Below are 18,487 nucleotides of genomic sequence, written 5' to 3'. Positions count from 1 at the left end.
GCGGCCAGTCATGGGGGCACTACTCGCATACTGTGCTGAAAGTGTACCCCTTTTCTTTTGATTAGTTGTAAATGCATTATTTTTTGTAGAGACATTGGTCTGTCTGCTTCAACATGTGTTTTCTGTTAAAAAGCCCATCAATATTGTGTGCTTGCATGCATCTGTGCTTCTACTATTCAAAAGTCCAACCTATTGGTTTTGTTAGTGCTTATTTTATTTTGCTTGATACTAACAGAAGCCCAATTTCAAAGAGCAGTGAAACACTGTACAGAGAACACCTATTGTAGTGTTAGCTTCTCAACCACGAGGTATAAATATAAATGTATGTAGAACCTGTAGGGAAGGAATCGGGCTGTAATCAATTGTGGAGAATAAAATTATTTGCTTACAATTTCAGAATGTTTTGTGCATGAGACAGAAATAGAACAGAGCGGTGCTGGTAAGTGGCAGCAGAGGGTAAGAGGGAGATGGGAGGGGGTTTAATGGGGTGTTAAACGGCACCTTTGGCAAGTAAAAAATATGTTTTGAAGCAGCTTAATCTGAATCACCGAAATATAGAAGGCGTTGTTGTGTGCAGGACTTTTAATGAGACAGCTACGAGAGCTCATTTTAAGATTGGTGGCGTGTGCCCTACGTCACCCATGGTAAAAGCCAGCCCAGATCAGGAACCATATCCCCATTCCAACCCTTTGCTCGTGCGACAGGGGGGAAGACTAGTGAAGGTAGAATTTCCTAGCATTTCTCATTACCTTGAAAGTGCTTACATTGGAAGCCACACAAAAGAAAAAAATCATGTAATGCTTCACAGCTACACCTTACACTTTAACACTTACTCAGTGTCTTTGCTCTGAAAATAATCTGGGCACATCGACTAAGAGCCACACATGGAGGCTGAGGCCAGAAAAATGCCAGAAAACGAGCACGCACACAAAGGAAGCCTCCAGCGAGAACAGCGTAAATAAAAAACAGGGCTTCGCCTCATTGGCCACCTCGAGCTCACAGGCCTCTCATAATTAGTTTGCGGTGCAAACTACAGAGCAAGTCCAAGAGGTTCCCACCTCGATTTCCACACAGCCTTGCAGCAAGATGTATGAGCACCTACGAAACCGTGCATTTAACAGTATTGCTTTCCCATGATCCTGAATTTAAATATACTTTTAACTTTATTCAAACTGCAGCCCAACTCTGAGGCATATTACCAAGGGCCATTATCACCGCCTTAGTGGGGGTTTTCCCAATAAAGCAGCAATAATTTTATCGCCCTATTACACCAGTTAGCGACAGCTAGTAGGAGATAGCGATCATCTTGGGGCCCACTTTGCATGTCAGCGATATTTATCGCTAATGACATGCAAAGTGGGCGTGCCAAGATGTTAGCGACTGGAAACATTTGCTAATATCGCCATCTCCAATTATCAACAAAGCCTTACTTTTGGAAATATTTGCGTTAAGCGCGAATATCTCCAAAAGCTAACGCCTGCCCAGAGCAGTTCTTAGCCGTGTTATCCAATGGAAGGTGGATAACATGGCTAAGAGCATTGTCACGATAATGCATGAATATCGCTGATTTTTCAGCGATATTCATGCATTTTGCAGGATTTTTACCGCTTTTGAGATAAACCTTGATAATGTCAAGGTATCTCAGCGGTAAAAATCGTCGGAGCGCGGCAATATAATTTTAGCTGCTAACCATGCATAGCGATGGGGGCGTGGCTAGCCGGGCTGCGAGATGGCCGCTTTTTGAGCGAGCTCCGCCGGCCATCGCTAGATATCCTTAATTAATCCTGCAATCGGCGGCATCCGTGGCTCAAAGAAGGTGCCCTGAAACCCTGTGACCCTGCTGTGTCCAGCTACCACCTCGCGACCTTCCTGAGGCTGCATTCCAGCGCTGCGGCGACCTCACGGAGCCTCCATCGAGTCACCGTCATTGCCCAGGGCCGGACCAAACGACTCTGCATCCGGCTGTGGTGTGCACTTGAGCCCGTGGTCTCGGGGCCTGGTGTTTGCCGACGCGGGGGCCCTGGCGGACTGCACCGGAGACCCGGAAAACCTTGGGTGTGGGCGTCGGGCTGTGTCTGCTGCTGGCGATCTGCACTTTCCGCCCATATTGGGACATCTGCGGAGGTGTTGCGGCGAGATCGCCGAGACGGCCCTGGGCGCCTTCTTCACGTGTCCGGCGGTACCCCGGGGGCGGGCGGTGGCTCGGAGGTGCCGACACCGCCGCTGAGAGGGGCAAGGTATGTGGTTGCGCTGTATACCCCCTGTAGCTCTATAAATCCAACATTCGTAGCGCTCATTGCGGCCCTCCTCCCCCCCCCCGCCGCAACCCTCCAGAACAAGACGCTGCTTCCCTTCGCCATGCTGCTGGTGGGCTGAAGAAGTGGAGCGAGTGCTTTGGGGCTCCGGGTCACCGTGCCCACTCGTCCCACCTGCGGCATTCTGCTCCTACAGAGGTCCGGTCCTGGGGCGTCCACACCACGACCCGGCATACACTCTGGCTGACACCTGGCGTTGCCGCTATTCCACTGTCCGGCTGTGAGGAGGATGCGGACGCCATTTTCTACGCATGGCGAATCTGAATCCTTGCTGGTGCTAGAACCGGAACACTCCCTAGACTTTGGCCCATCGGTCCCTCGACGTGATCTACCGACGTTGGCCCACCCCCGGCGCTTCAAAGCAGTGAGAGTTTGGTGCTGACCCAGATAGCACTGCTGCCCTATATTCAACATACTACTGCTACACTGTGTGGTTACTGGTGTATCTGGGAGCGCGTTGGTGTGTGATACCTCGGTTGGTCACGCGGTCTCGGCTGTGTGTTGCCCCCTCCTGTTCACATCATGGGGAAAAATGACGCCAAACAAACCAAGATCTCGTTTGACAACTCCAGACCTGCCAAGTCTAAAGACACACAGGGTGTGGATTGGGGAGAGGCTGGGGGCCCGGAAGGTGGCACTGACCGCGAGGAGGACCTCAGAACCTTGATGCTGGATGTGTGTTGTAGTTTACGAAATATAGACGCGAAGCTGGACGCACTGACTACCCAGATGGACCAGGTCAGAAAGCAGGTCTCCACCCACGAAACTAGGCTAGATGGGCTTGAGAACAGGCACACCGAGGACGTGGAGTTTCAACGCGATACGAAAGAACAACTACTTCGAATGGACAAGATGCTTATGATTATAAGGGCGAAGAATGATGATTTGGAGGAACATTCTCGAAGGAACAACCTCCGAATCACTGGAATTCCGGAGACGACCAACACTGGAAAGATGGAGGACTATGTCACTAATCTGCTCCACACACTGTTCGATCCGAACCTCTCCCCGGTCTTTGTGGTGGAGCGCACCCATAGAGCACTGGGCCCGAAACCGCCAGTTGGTGGTACGCCTAGACCTATCCTGGTGAAACTCCTGAAAAGTCAAATAACTCACGACGGTAATAAACTTTCATTCTACCCGGATTTTACGCCTTTGGTGCAGGAGGCAAGGAAAGAGTTCATACCTGCCAAACGTCTATTGCTGCAGGCGCAGATTCCCTATGCGCTGCTATATCCCTCCAAACTAAGGGTCACTCACGAGGGGTCGGCGCACTTTTTCACGGACACCAAATCCGCCCTTAAATTTGCAAAACATATTTGTGGCACCAAGAAGAGGGCTGCGCGTGGGTGCCGGGACCAAGACGGAGATCAGCTAAGTGATAATGACTAAGACTCTCTGCTGCCTCACTTATGTGCATTGCTAAATGTGACTGTTGTGGTTCAATTACGTTTTTGTCTGTGCACGCTGTTATGCCCCTGGGTGGTCACGTGCTCTGTTGGGTGCGGGGATGGTGTCCATGGTCGGGATGTCTTGCAGCTCAAGGGTCAGCTTCAGGTAACTAACTACAGTAAGATGCTTGCTACAGGGGGCTAGCTGGGGCTACTGGTGCTGCCGACTTTCACCCCATGGCCACCTTGTGCAAACAGGGGCGTATGCTTGGGGATCCTCGCCCACCAGGGTTTTTTTCCCAATGTTCGTATGTTTGCAGGGAATATTGCTCAACCTGTTTGGTGGGTTGAAGTGGGCGGGGGGTTGGAGAGATTTAGTTGGGGTTTGTTGTGGCAGAAAATCTAGCTTAATATGTATCACAGGTCATCAGTTTCTTCACAGGGCGACTGCTATGAGGATTTGTCGGGGAAAACATGGGAGTGTCTAGAGATGTTGTCAGAATACTAACTTGGAACATACGGTTGTTGAATGACAATAGAAAGGCTAGATTGATGCATGCACAATTACTACGACATAAGATAGATATATGTTTCTTTTTTTTTTGTTTTTTGTTTTTTTAGTCCTCATTTTGCGACATATATGTTTAAGGTTTTACTCAGGAACCCATTCCATCCAAACATTTTATACCTTCACGACCCCTTATTGGTCTATTTGAGGAGGGGTGTTTCTCACATCCGTTGTTTTTAGGATTTGGGAGCTCCTGTGACCTTTACCATAATCAATAATTCTGGTTACGTGAGAATGAGCTAGCCTTCCTGGCTACTCGACGGGAATGATTCCAGTCTGAATTATTGTCTCCGCTTTAATCATAGGACTTTGTTTTTCGAGACCACATTCGCTCATTAAGAGTCCTACTCCAAATTATAAAAGTTTTCCCAGATTTCCCAAAAATTAAACTTTTTACCCGGTTTCCCTTGTCTGTAATTTCTATTAGTTTTTATTACTGAGTTTAGCCAATCCCCATGCTGAGGCGGTGTTGGTTTAATCCAATTTATACAAATTTGACGTCTAGCCAGAAGTATCAGTACAAACAATAGGCTTTCTTGGTTTTTAGTTAACTTAACCAATTCGTTATTCAAGTCAATCCCAAAAATAATAAGAGTTATACTTACATTTACTTGTTTTCCCAGAGCCAATGATATCATCTTACCCACTTCTTTCCAGAAGGTGTCTATCATGGGGCAGTCTATAAACATATGTAGATCGTTTGCCCTTTCCAGCCCGCATTTTGGGCAAGCTTTGACGGTGGCACCTTTGAATTTAGATAATTTTTTAGGGGTCCAATATGCCCTATGTATTGTAAAAAGATGATTTCTCTTCAGCGCGGCTGGTTTTATGTGAGACCAACACTTTTCCAACGATTTTGTCCAAATGTTATATACATCTACATCTGGTATGTCATTTCTCCATTATGTATCTGGAATCTGTACATCTTCTTCTCCTGCTGTGATTAAAGCCCAGTACCACCTAGATATTTCCTTTTTTATTGGGGAGGATTTCAGCATTTCTTTCTCCATGTTTTCATTTCCTTCTTTTTTATCTGTGATCGATTTTGCCCAGCTTGTCAATTGATAGTACTTAAATTTGGACACTGTTTCGTTTGTATTTATAGCTAACTGGTTCCAGGGGATTATGATACTTCCTGTCATCAGTTTACCCCATTTCACATAGATATATGTTTCTTACAGGGAACCCACCTTAATTCCTTGCCTTCATCCAGACTCAAACATGATAGATGGGGATCTGTTTATTCTGCTATTTACTCCAACTATGCCAGAGGAGTTGCGATCCTAGTGCGCTGTGGGTTGGATTGGAGGGAATGCTCGGTGAACATAGACCCAGAGGGCAGATATATACTTGTTCATGGGAGATTGTACGACAGATCTGTGGTGCTGGTTAAAGTGTATGGTCCAAACTCGGATGTGCCTGAGTTTTTCAGAAAGGTTTGGGCGTACATTGGTCAGTTTGATTGTCCTACTGTAGTCTGGAGTGGGGATTTCAATGTGGTACTAAATGACGAATTAGATAGGAGGGGCTCATCTAGACAGCTGTACCCTCTTGCTCGCCAAGCTCTTACAGACATCATGGAGGAGGGCTGCCTGTCCGACATTTGGAGACTTAGACACCCGGAGGATAGGGAGGACACCTGTATCTCTAGCACCACGCTGCCTGGTCTAGACTAGATTTCTGGCTGGTATCTCCGGAGGTGGCCTCTTGGGCGGTGGATGTTCGACACCTTGCCAGATCACTGTCAGACCATGCACCGTGCCTTCTTGAACTGACCCCACCCGACTCCCCCACACGTGCTTTTAGTTGGAGACTTCCTCCCAACGCCTTATTGGATGGTGCCTTCAAAGAAGACATTAGGAACGACATCTCAGAATACTTCTCACTGAACTCTGGCTCGGTGTCTACCGAGTCCGCATTGTGGGAGGCTTTCAAGGTGGTTATTCAGGGGCAATGCATTGCTAGACAGGCTGGCGTTCTAAAAGCTATCAGAGGTACACTGAGCACACTGGAGGGGCAACTGATGGCTCTTGACTGCGCATGCTGCACTGAACCTAGCCCTGCAATTGCAGCCGAGATAAAAGAGAAGCTGCTGGCCTTTGATGGAGAGGCCCAGCGTGAATTGAAATTCTTAGGTAAACGGGCTGAGGCCCAGCGATACGGAGAGGGTGACAGACCGAGCCGCACTCTGGCAGGCCTACTTAAAAAAATCACCCGCAGCCCAGTTTATCCACACTATTCAGGCACTACCGTCATAGGTAGGGGTGAGATACTGCAGGAATTCAAATCTTTCTATTCCCACCTCTACACTACCGCCCAGCCCGAGATCCCAGAGCACTTCGTCGACTTCCTGGACTCCATAGCGCTGGTGTGGTTTAACGACACACATCGCAAGTATATGGACATTCCAGTAACGGTTGAAGATATCCAGAAAACAATTCAGAGTCTCCCACTCAACAAGGCCCCTGGGCCAGACGGCCTCACCACTGCCTTTTACAAGGCATACTCGGAAGAGCTGGCACCGTGATTACATGCAGTCTATGCAGAGTCTCTGGAGGCGGGCATTTTGCCGGCATCTATGAGAGAGGCACTTATTATGACGCTTCTGAAGCCGGACAAAGACGAGACATCGCTGGACTCCTATAGACCCTTATCTTTAATAAATGTGGACGTAAAAATGTATGCCAAAATCGCAGCCGAGGGGCTGCAGCCCCTCCTCCCGATAGTGGCGCTGCCAGATCAGTCGGGCTTTATACCCGGCAGATCTATTGCGCATAACCTGCGGACACTATTTTCGGTGCTGCATTATCTCCACGCTGTATTCCTGGACGCCACAAAGGCGTTTGATACCCTAGAGTGGCCGTATCGGTTTCGCATCTTGGAGCGTATGGGCTTGAGCCCAGTTTTCCTTGCCCAGATAAAACATCTGTACACTGGCCCGCTAGCTCGGGTGAGAGTCAACGGTATGATCTCCGAGCCATTTGAAGTTACCCATGGCACGAGGCAGGGCTGTCCCCTGTCCCCCCTACTGTTCGCTATCGCGATGGAACCACTTGCAGCCCGTATTAGACAGCACCACACGGCGGGGGGGATTGGTTTCAGTTCTCGCAGCTTGTTGATATCCATTTATGCTGATGACGTAACACTGTATGTACTTAACCCTTCGATTAATCTGGACCCCCTGCTGCGAGAATTCATTAAATTTGGAGGATTCTCTAGCATAGCTATAAATTGGGCGAAGTCGGTTGTGTTCCCTCTGACTGACGGCACCCCTGAGGTGCGAGCCGAGTTTCCATTGCGCTGGTCAGCTGATGCGATCAAGTATTTAGGGATCTGGTTTAGCCGCAATCTGCAGGATATCTGGTCCCTAAACTTCAGGCGTGCTATCGACTGGCTAGAAAGCAAAGTTGCGATTTGGTCCAGTTTGCCGCTCTCCCTTGCAGGCCGGATTGCCCTAACCAAGATGGTAATCCTCCCTAAGTTTCTCTATCTTTTTAACAATATACCGATCCCGCTCAACAGTCATTTTTTCACTTGCCTTCGCTCCCATTTGATCTCTTTGGTGTGGGCTGGTGGTCGGGCCAGGGTCTCTTGGGCATTGCTAACTCTGCCATTGCGCCAGAGAGGGCTGGGAGCTCCTGATATGCACCTATATGCACTCTGCTCGCAGGCTCAGATTCTGCACTTCTGGGTGTACCCGACGCCCTATCAACCGCACGTTGCAGTAGAGCAGGATTCATTATCGCCCACTCCCCTGGCGGCTGCACTTTACCAAAAACATGTTCGCCCCTCATGGGATGTCGACTCTGCTAACACTCTACGCTGGGCTTGGCGGGAGATACAGAAACATGCAAAGCTCCCTCTTCTTTATGCGCCCGCTGTCCTGTTGAAGAGTAACCCGATGCTGGCCTGCCTTGAGACTCGTGGTGGCGAGATAGTACTTGGTGGCGCCCGCCTCCACACCTTTGCTGATCTATACCCAGACGGGGTCTTTCGGGACCCACCTGCTCAGGAGGACGGAGGGGTAGCCCCGTTTCAGGAGATGTTCCTGTATCACCAGTTAAGCATGCCGATCCCTCTGGGAGGATTTCCCTGAGGCGCCTCCCACACTTAATGCCTTGCAAAATATACTAGCCCGCGCCTCACCCAAGAAACTGGTGACACGCCTGTATAACGAAATGCAGGACCAGACCCCAGTGGTGCAGCCTCGGTCTATGGCTCACTGGAATGTCGAGCTGGACCCCCCTCTTACTGAGGAACAATGGTCGTTCTGTTGCAAACAGTTAATGGAGCTTTCGCCCAATTACAGATTATGCCTCATTCACTTCAAATTCTTGCATCGGTTCTAACGCACCCCGATCAGCCTCCACCGCATGCGCCTACATGAGGATGCCAGATGTTGGAGATACGATCTTGACAATGCCAGTTTCTTACATGTTGCATGGTTCTGCCCTAAGCTCATTGACTTCTGGCACGAGATATTTGCTTGTGTGAACCAGATAGTTGGCAGAACTGACGAACCATCCCCACATCTGGGCCTGCTGGGGTTAGTAAATGAAACATTGCCTAACAGGAGGAAATTGCACGCTCTACTCTTACTGTACGCTAGACGACAGATTGCACTCAAATGGGGAAGACGCAGGCTGCCCAAGATCTCAGACTGGCTCTCGGAAGTTACCTATGGTCATACTCAGCTGGGTGTCTACTGGGAATGTATGCCTGCTGCCTCTTGACCTCGTGACATCTGGGAGCCCTTTATACAGTGGGCGGCGACCAGGGCGACCTCCCCTGCCCCAGAGGCTGGGTCTTTGGCACAAGATGATAGGGTGGAACGGCCCCCTTAGATTGCTACTATTTATGATTAAATGATGAAGCCTAGATTGGGTCTGTCCTTCCCCTCTAACATGAGATCATGAGCTGGGCACCTTCCTAGACCTGGCCTCCGATGCCCCCTCGTCCGAAGGTGACCCCTGTATGTTCGCACCCATGGTACTTCTCTGTCCACCTTCAATATGTTCTGATTATATGTAGACACCCTGTGTCTCTTATCCGCTATCCATGTTAGATACTGCTTGACCCCATGTATTCAAATACTGATATCTATGCACTGACTGATGCTAAGTTGCTTGGTTTTCTCTTAACCTTTTTGTTCTAAGGGATTGTTGATTTCCCTTCTATTTTTGGGTATTCACCGTATATGATAGGTCCAGTTCACACTCGATGCAATTCATATGCTTTACATAACCTACTCTTTAAGACCCCTCTGTTCGTGTTTGGACACATGCCACATGTTATTCATTTTGCGTGAATGGGATGCATGGCTCCATAATGGTCAACAGCAACTGCCTGTTATCATGTAACCCTGTTGTTTATTTCACCATTTGTTATTTTTGGTGCCGTCCAAATGCCTGATGTTGCTCTATAATACCCTACACTATTCGCGGCTGGCCCTTTGTGGTTGTAGGTGGCGTGCTGTGTAAACATACTGTCCTCTTTGACTTTATTATTGTTGTTATGTATCGGATTCATATCGCTGCCGGCCACTATGTGGTTGTAGGCACTAAGCTGTGCCAATGGTCGTTACCCACTATAAATAAAAAAAATAAAAAAATTTTACAAAAAAACATGCATAGCGATTATTATCGCTATTGGTTGGTAATATGCCCCTCTATTCCTTACTTGGTTACCGTACTCCACGGTATGCTCTGTAGCCATATGACGCTTGTTAATGGGAAAGTGACACCTCGCCACTTATAATAATTTACTGGATTCACTAATGTCGCACTACATTTAAGCCTCGCATAACAGAGTGGCAGTTCGCACTTTGAAACAAATCATGGCGTTTGTCGAGAACTCACAGTGCAAGGCGGCAGCAAAAATCACGTCCGACTCAGTCGCTTTGTTCCTCTTCGCTCTCACCCACCATTCAAAACATACCAACAACGGAGCAATAGTTTCTTCTCTCGTTCTCTATTAAGCTCGGCCGGAACAAGCACAGTGTCTGAACAGTAGAACATCTCTTGACTCCTTGCTTGGTTCAACTGCAATTTGAACTCTACTTCCACTTCCAAGGCAGAGACAATATAGTGGGGTGTGAGAAACAGAAAACAGACCATAAAAACAGCGCAACGCGGTGGCCAACAAGCATTGTCAATCAAAACCAGTGTCCTGGAGACATAGACCAGGCCCTGTGAAATAAGAGCCAGTGCTAAGCACCGGCACAAATTAAGCACTGGGCCTGCGATGTTCCAAGTTATAAACTTCATAGAAGGAATGCTGGGGAGAATACGTTCTACAGAGTTGGGACCGGGGGTACAAAGTCTAAACGACCCATTAGCCTAGGGCTTGGTGATCTAGCCTGTTGTATCGATTGTCAATCAATGTCGTTTAGCCCTAATAAGGGTGTAAACCTGTTGTCAGATGGAGGAACATGCCTGCCCAACTCACCCTGTGATGTCCTCAAAGGCCTTGGGGCAGAATGCCCACTACCACTCAAGAGAGAGGAAGGTGCTGGATAGAAATAGTTAAAGGGAAAATCTTAATTGTAGACCTTACATCCAGAAAATGTTTGCTCTGTACTAAGGCTTTAGTGTATTTTTGTATTTTATTTAAGAGGCTTGTAGAGCGCACAGCTACCTGGAAAGGGTCTCCAGGCGCTAAAGCAGAGAGCGAACAGAGATGCTGAAGAAGAAGAGGATAACATAACAGCATGCCAGATAACATTAACTCGGTCAGGGCAATTGAAGAGCAGGGTCTTCAGGTTCTTACGGAAAGTAAGTAACAAGTGGCAGTTCCTGAGAGCTACAGGAAGAGAGTTCTAGTTTCGGACCTAAATAGTGTACATAGAGGGGCAGATTTATGTTGCCTGACGCATCTCTGCAAATCAGCAGAGATGCGCCAGGAAAGATACAGCAGGCAAATTTATCCTTGTGCCACCCATGACGCAGGAATAAACATATGCGTGTCGCATCTAGGGAGTGAAGTTGGCGCAGTGCTGAAGTTGTGTTGCATGCGGCACGCAACTCCAGCGTTTGCCCTATCTGTTAACGTGGTGCGTCAAGCCTTATGCCTGCTTCAAGCAGGCGCAGGGTTTTGGCGCATCAGCGTTAGTAAAGTGACGATTTCACTGAGTCACTTTCCAGGAGCGTTCCTGCGACGGAACGCCCCCCCCTTCGTGGAAACGCCCACATGAAACCTGACCCAGGTTTCATGTGGCGCAGGGCTTCACCACATGACGCATCTCTCAGATGCATGACGTTGTAAATACTCAGCACCATGGTGCATCTTTTGCGCCGCCGGTGCGTCACAAAAGTGATGCAACAGCGGCAGAAAAGAGGCGCAAGGGGCTTGTAAATCTGCCCTAGAATGCCTTAGATTTTATTTATTTATTTATATAGCGCCTGAATAGACCCCAGGAGTGGTATCTCTGCGCTTTGGACAGGCAACAAGAGAAGCTAAGATGCAAGCACAGAATTAGAAACAGGAAAGAGTGGTCTTAAGGTGCTTTCTGAATTGGAGGTGGTTCGGGCATTTCCTCACATGCAAGGGGAGCTCATTCCAATAAAGAGGGCCAAGGTGGGAGAGTATCTTCCTGCCCAGTCTGGCTTTCCTAACTCGGGGTACCACAAGAAGGGATTTGGATCCAGAGAGAAGGGACCTAGAAGGCATGTATGGCTTAAATTCCTTGGTAAGATAAGCTGGGCCAAGATTGTACATGGCTTTATGAACCGAACAACAAACTTTAAATTTAACCCGATTGCGTACTGGAAGCCAGTGAAGCTGACGAAGAAGAGGGAGGGAGGCAGTCCCAGGAGGTGCATTAAAGACTAGTCGTGCTGCAGTGTTCTGGACCACCTGCAATCTATAGAGCGAGGACTCATTGGCCGAGACCAAGAGGCCATTGCAGTAGTCCAGACGGCTCAGTATGAGTGCCAGCATCAGAGTTTTCCGAGTTGAGTCAGGAAGCAAGGGAAAGCCTCGGTGTAGTAAACCCAGCATTTGAAAGCAGTAGCCCGCGTGCTCCTTCAAAGTGAGAGCCTGTTCCAGGCGAATGTGTAAGTTCTTAACAAGGGACTTAGGGACAGGGGGAACTCCGAGGTCAGCCAGCCACCAATCAGGAGTCCACAATAGCGGAGCATCTCCAAAGAGCAAAATCTCGATCTTCCCAACATTAAATTAGAGGAAATTACATCTCATCCAATTTGAGATAGCCCTCATACCAGAAGAGAAGGCCGACTGCACAGATGGAGTGAATTTATCAAAAGGAAATAGCACCTGTGTATCATCGGCGTAAGAAATGGGAATGAAACCACAGGTCATAAGGAGGTTGGCCAAGGGAGCAGCATATGATGTGCAGCTCCCGGGTCGTCGTGTTCATTACCAGGAACACGACGACCCGGGTGCTGCACATCAGCATTGCTAACGCATATACACTGCTTATGACATACTGAGGGGATTCGGAGACACCTCTTTCCTTCCCTCCGCCTTAACTCACATACCGAGAATACGATGTCCATAGAGTTACTCGCTCCATATCAATGATAAGGATTTAAGCTCCCGGGATATATGCTGAGGCATACGGAGCTTCCAGTATACGTCTTTTACTTCCATATTTGAAATTGAATTGGTCTAGGGCCCCACCGTGTTGGAAATATCACCGTCAGAGCCACCTTTGGCATATACGCAGCCATTTTGAGCCCTCAAGATTCGCGTAAGCAATGAAACACGTGTCGGCTGGCTGTTGTAAAGCATACAGATATTAAAGAACCAAGGATTTGGACCGTTTCTCTGCTACATCATTTGTTTACTTTTGCGTGTACTACCACCTACGTGTACATTAATACTTTGTGTGTACATAGGGTATCTTCGTGTGTATACAGTCACAGGTGAGGGCCCCACCTGATGGCTGGATCCCTCAACCGTGGCTGCCACCATACTATTGGGGGCTATAAAGCCTGGGAATGACAACAAACAGAGCTTAGCCTCTATCCCTTCGAGTCGCATCTGGATGGGGCCAACAAGCTTTTCAACGAAGATTAAAGCCTAGGGAATAACATGTTTATTACATTATCTAATTCAGAGTCTGTAACATGTGTAGCAGGTGAGACCGCCTTCTTTTGCAACAGAGGTGCTCTCTTCCCACCAGCCCTCTTCTTTTTAACTGGGGGTTCAACAAGAGTAGTGTTGTCATCCATATGCGACTCTGTGGCATGCATGGCTTTGGGATATAAAAAAGACTGCTGATGTAGAGCTGGCTGCACCCTCAGGGTCAGTGGAAGGATATAACCATTGGGTACCTCTCTCAGTTTCAGAGAGAGTCTCCTTTCTGTTAGGGCTATCTCCTTGGAGATAATGCCCGGACCAGGAAGTTGTCTATGGTGGTAATGGTATCATCCCAGACGTGCCAGTGTTCATCTTCATTTTTCCCATAATGTCTGAGGCTTGGGGGGCTAAAACTAAAAAGAACTCATTGCTTAAAATCCTTAGGGAGCAGTTATCGCAACTGGAAGGCACTAGCAATTGGAGTACAGGGCCTATGCAGAGTCACTTAGGTGGGGACCTGAGCCCACAGGATCTTTTGAAAAAAAGAAGACAGTCAAAATAAGATTAAAATGTTAACAGTACCTTGGGAATGGTGAACGAGGAGACAAAATCAAAAGGAGTGACCCAGCCTCGGTCGGTTGCGTATGGGCGTAGAAGGGCCCGCTCTTCACCAGGGGCACATCTGGGCACATACCACGCACGTCCCGCACTGTGGAACTGACCGCAGAGATTTCAAGGGCACCTCCAGGTGCGATGGGATGTTGTGGTCGGCAGCAGCAAGTTCACCTGAGGCTTGTAGTGGGCCACTGCTGCTGCCGATGCTCAGCTTCTCCGCAGTGACGCGGGACCCACCGCAGAGATTTCAAGGGCTCCTACGTGCGTGATGGAATGTCGTTGTCGGCAGCAGCAAGTTGACCTAGGGATAGTAGTACGCTCCTGCTGCTGCGGATCCTCAGCTTCTGCCCCGTACCATGGAACCCGCTGCAGAGATTTCAAGGGCGCCTCCAGGCACAATGGAATGTCGTCGTCGGCAGCAGCAAGTTCACCTGGGGCTTGTAGAGTACCCTTGCTACTGACGATGCTCAGCTTCAAACCCCCCCCCCCCCCTCCCACCCCCCCATTCATTCAGCATGGTTAGTGAATTTACAAAGTGTGGGGTGCAAAAAACTCCCTGAGTTGCATCAAGAAAGCAGCTGAAGTGAGCAACCACATGTTCCTCCACTGGGTTCCAGCAGATGAGCCCCAAAAATATTTGAACATACGGGGTAAAATAGTGCATTTCACAGCACACCTTTTCCAAAACCTGGCTAGGAAGCCATATGTTATAAGAAATATTCATGAAATATGCCAGTATGTTCATGTCGCCACTGCAGTGAAACAGCAACAGAAGGAGGGGTTTTCTCTTTCCACAGCAATGTGGTTGATGGTAGGTCGACCTGAATTATTCCCCCAGGGTAAAACTGAACTGCTGGTGTCTGCTCATTAAGATAGCACATGGTAAAAAACAGTGTAATTAAGCTAAAAATCTAGCAAGTGCATCCACCCGTAGCAATGTCTAGAAGCGAAAATGTAAGCAGTAAAGAAATAATGAGACATGCAATCCCTGAAAAGTGCATGCAAACAGATGTGGTGGAGTAAATAATACTTAGTGCCAGTAATGCAACTGCAATCTATACGCACAAGTTACTACTTGTGTAACGATATATCTGTAAGAGACATTAGTTAGTGATAGATTCCTTACCTTAGAATATCCCCAGGAGTCAGACTGGATCCGGAAATTTTTGCGTAGCAATACCCCTGCGCGCTGGTAGGCGTCGTCTGCGGCTCCGCGTCCGTCGTCGGCGTCGTGAGCGCCGGGATGACGTCATCGGAGTATATAGACGGCGCCCATGCGCGCTGACGTCAGTTCTGATAACACAGCTTTTCCGCGCCAGATACGCAGAGCCATGATAGAACTAACACTGGTGCCTTGAAACTAGGGCCCTGAAAGGGGATGACCTTAACCCTAAATATCGGTTCGCAGAACGGGGAGGATGGGAGGGCGGTAAGGAATCTATCACTAACTAATGTCTCTTACAGATATATCGTTACACAAGTAGTAACTTGTGCATCTGAAAGAGACACGTTAGTGATAGATTCCTTACCTTAGAATAGATACCCCAGCAATACCAACCCCGGTGGCGGGTCTGCGAACCAATATCACACCAGAAAGTCCTGGAGGACGGAACGGCCAAAGAAGCCATCCCTCCGGACTTGACTGTCCAGGCAGTAGTGCCTCGCGAACGTGTGCAGCGAGGCCCACGTGGCTGCCTGACAGATGTCCTGCAGGGGGACACCGCGGCCCAGGGCAGTTGTCGTTGCCGTGGCCCGAGTGGAGTGAGCCCGCAATCCAGCCGGGGGCTCCTTCCTCGCCATGGAGTAGCATGCTTGGATGCACAAGATGATCCACCTGGAGATGGTCCTCTTGTGTACAGCCTTTCCCTTCTTCGCGCCCACGTAACCAACGAAGAGTTGGTCATCCACCCGGAATTGGCGAGTGCGGTCTAGGTAGTAGGAGAGCGCACGTTTTGGATCCAGACGGTGGAGCCTCTCCTCCTCTTTCGAGGGATGCGGAGGCGGAAAGAAGGTGGGCAAGGTGATGGACTGCCCGATGTGGAAGGCCGTGACAACCTTGGGCAGAAAGGAAGGCCGTGTACGCAACACCACCTTATCAGGATGAACAGACAGGAAAGGTGGAGAAGAAGAAAGAGCCTGGAGCTCACTCACCCTCCTGGCAGAGGTGATGGCAACCAGGAAGGCCGTCTTCAGAGTAAGGAGACGAAGAGGACAGTTATGAAGTGGCTCAAAGGGAGCACACATCAGATAGGTGAGAACAAGATTCAAGTCCCACTGGGGCATCACGAAGGGAACAGGAGGGAACATGTGCGTGATGCCCTTCAGAAATCTACTCACTATAGGGGACTTGAACAAGGAAGGCTGATCTGGTAGCCTCAAGAAGGCTGAAAGAGCAGAAAGGTACCCTTTAAGAGTGCCCAGAGCAGGGCCCTGCTGGGCAAGGGAAAGAAGAAAGAGCAGCACTTCCGAAAGGGGTGCAGAGAGGGGATCCACAGCCTTTGCTGCGCACCATGCCACAAATCTATTCCACCGGCAGGCGTATACCGACTTCGTGGAGGGACGCCTGGCTGCCAGAATGATGTCACAGACTTCGGGAGGCAAGTCAAATGGCCTCAACTGCCGCCGCTCAATCTCCAAGCTTGTAGGTGGAGACTGGACAGGTTCGGGTGCAGGACCGTCCCCTGCTGCTGCGACAGAAGGTCCTCCCGAAGAGGCAGACGAATCGGGGGATCGACTGACATGCTGAGTAGCTCGGGATACCAGTATCTTCGTGCCCAGTCCGGAGCCACAAGGACGACCTGGGCCCGGTCGCGCCTGATCTTCTTCAGCACTCTGGGCAGAAGTGGTATAGGCGGAAAGGCGTACAACAGGCCGCAGCTCCACTCGCGACGAAAAGCGTCTCCGAGCGAGTGCCGCCTTGGAAACTCCAACGCGCAGAACTGCTGACATTGCGCGTTCTCTTCTGTGGCGAATAGATCTAACCAAGGCTCTCCCCACTGTCGAAAGAGACCTTGCGCCACGTCCGAGTTCAGACGCCATTCGTGATCCATCATGCACCGGCGGCTGAGTTCGTCCGCCCTGGCATTCAGAGAGCCTGCCAGGTGTTGAACCACCAGGGTCACGCCCTGATGTTCCAGCCACTGCCAGAGGCGCAGAGCCTCCTGGCAAAGGGTCCACGACCCCACACCGCCCTGTTTGTTGCAGTACCACATGGCGGTGGTGTTGTCGGTGAACACTTGCACCACGCTCCCCCTGACAGAGGGGAGGAATGCCTTCAGTGCAAGACGAATCGCCCGCAGCTCCAGAAGGTTGATGTGGAGCCGGGACTCCGCCGGAGACCAGAGGCCTCTGATCTCCGCCTCTCCCATGTGGCCTCCCCAGCCCTGGAGGGACGCGTCCGTCACAACTACGTGCTCCGGCTGGGGTAGAGAGAGGGGTCTGCCACTGACCCAGTCGCGGTCCGTGAGCCACCACTGCAGTTGCTTCGCAGTGCCCTCCGAGATCAGGACATGATCGGACAGGTTGCCCTGATGCTGGGCCTACTGAAACTTCAGGTCCCACTGCAGAGCCCGCATCCGCCACCTGGCGTGACGCACCAGAAGGATGCAGGAGGCCATCAGTCCCAGAAGCCGCAGCGTCAACCTGACCGAGACCCGGGATAACGGCCTGAAGACAGGAATCAGAGCCTGAATATCCCGAACCCGCTGCTCGGGTGGGTAAACCCGAAACTGCGCCGAGTCGAGAACCGCTCCGATGAAAAGGAGCTTCTGAGAGGGACACAGGTGTGACTTCGGCACATTGATGGAAAACCCCAGCAAGTGCAGGAGGTCGGCCGTAGTCTGGAGGTGGGTGACGACTGTCTGGGGCGAGCCCGCCTTCAACAACCAGTCGTCAAGGTAGGGGAAGACTGACACCCCTTGCCTGCGCAGATGGGCTGCGACCACCGCCATCACCTTTGGGAACACCCGTGGGGCGCTGGCAAGGCCGAAGGGGAGCACGGTAAACTGAAAGTGCTCTTGGCCTACCATGAACCGTAGGTAACGCCGGTGGGCCGGCAGGACGGGGATGTGGAAATAGGAGTCCTGCAAGTCCAACGCTACCATCCAGTCTCCTGGGTCCAGGGCAGCTAGGACCTGAGCCAAAGTGAGCATCTTGAACTTCTCCGTCCGGAGGAAGCCGTTGACGTTCCGCAGATCCAAGATAGGGCGTAGGCCCCCTTTGCCCTTCTTGGGTACCAGAAAGTAGTGGGAGTAACAGCCACGTCCTACTTCTGGCCCAGGAACGCGCTCGATGGCCCTCTTGGCCAAGAGGGCCGAAACCTCCTCTTGCAGAAGTTGCAAGTGATCCCCCGACACACGGTGGTATTGAGGTGGCATGGATGGAGGGGAAGACTCGAAGGGGAGGGAGAAACCCCTTCGGACAATTTGCAGCACCCACCTGTCCGAAGTGACTGTATGCCAGTGGGAGAGGTGATGGCGAACCCTGCCTCCCACAGGCGTCACATGGGCCTGAAAACTCGGACTAGGAAGGTTTTGAGGCGGGGGCTGCTGAGGGAG

The sequence above is a fragment of the Lissotriton vulgaris genome, chromosome 6 (assembly GCF_964263255.1).
Source record: "Lissotriton vulgaris chromosome 6, aLisVul1.2, whole genome shotgun sequence".
Lineage (NCBI taxonomy): Eukaryota > Metazoa > Chordata > Amphibia > Caudata > Salamandridae > Lissotriton > Lissotriton vulgaris.
This window is presented reverse-complemented; position numbering follows the sequence as displayed.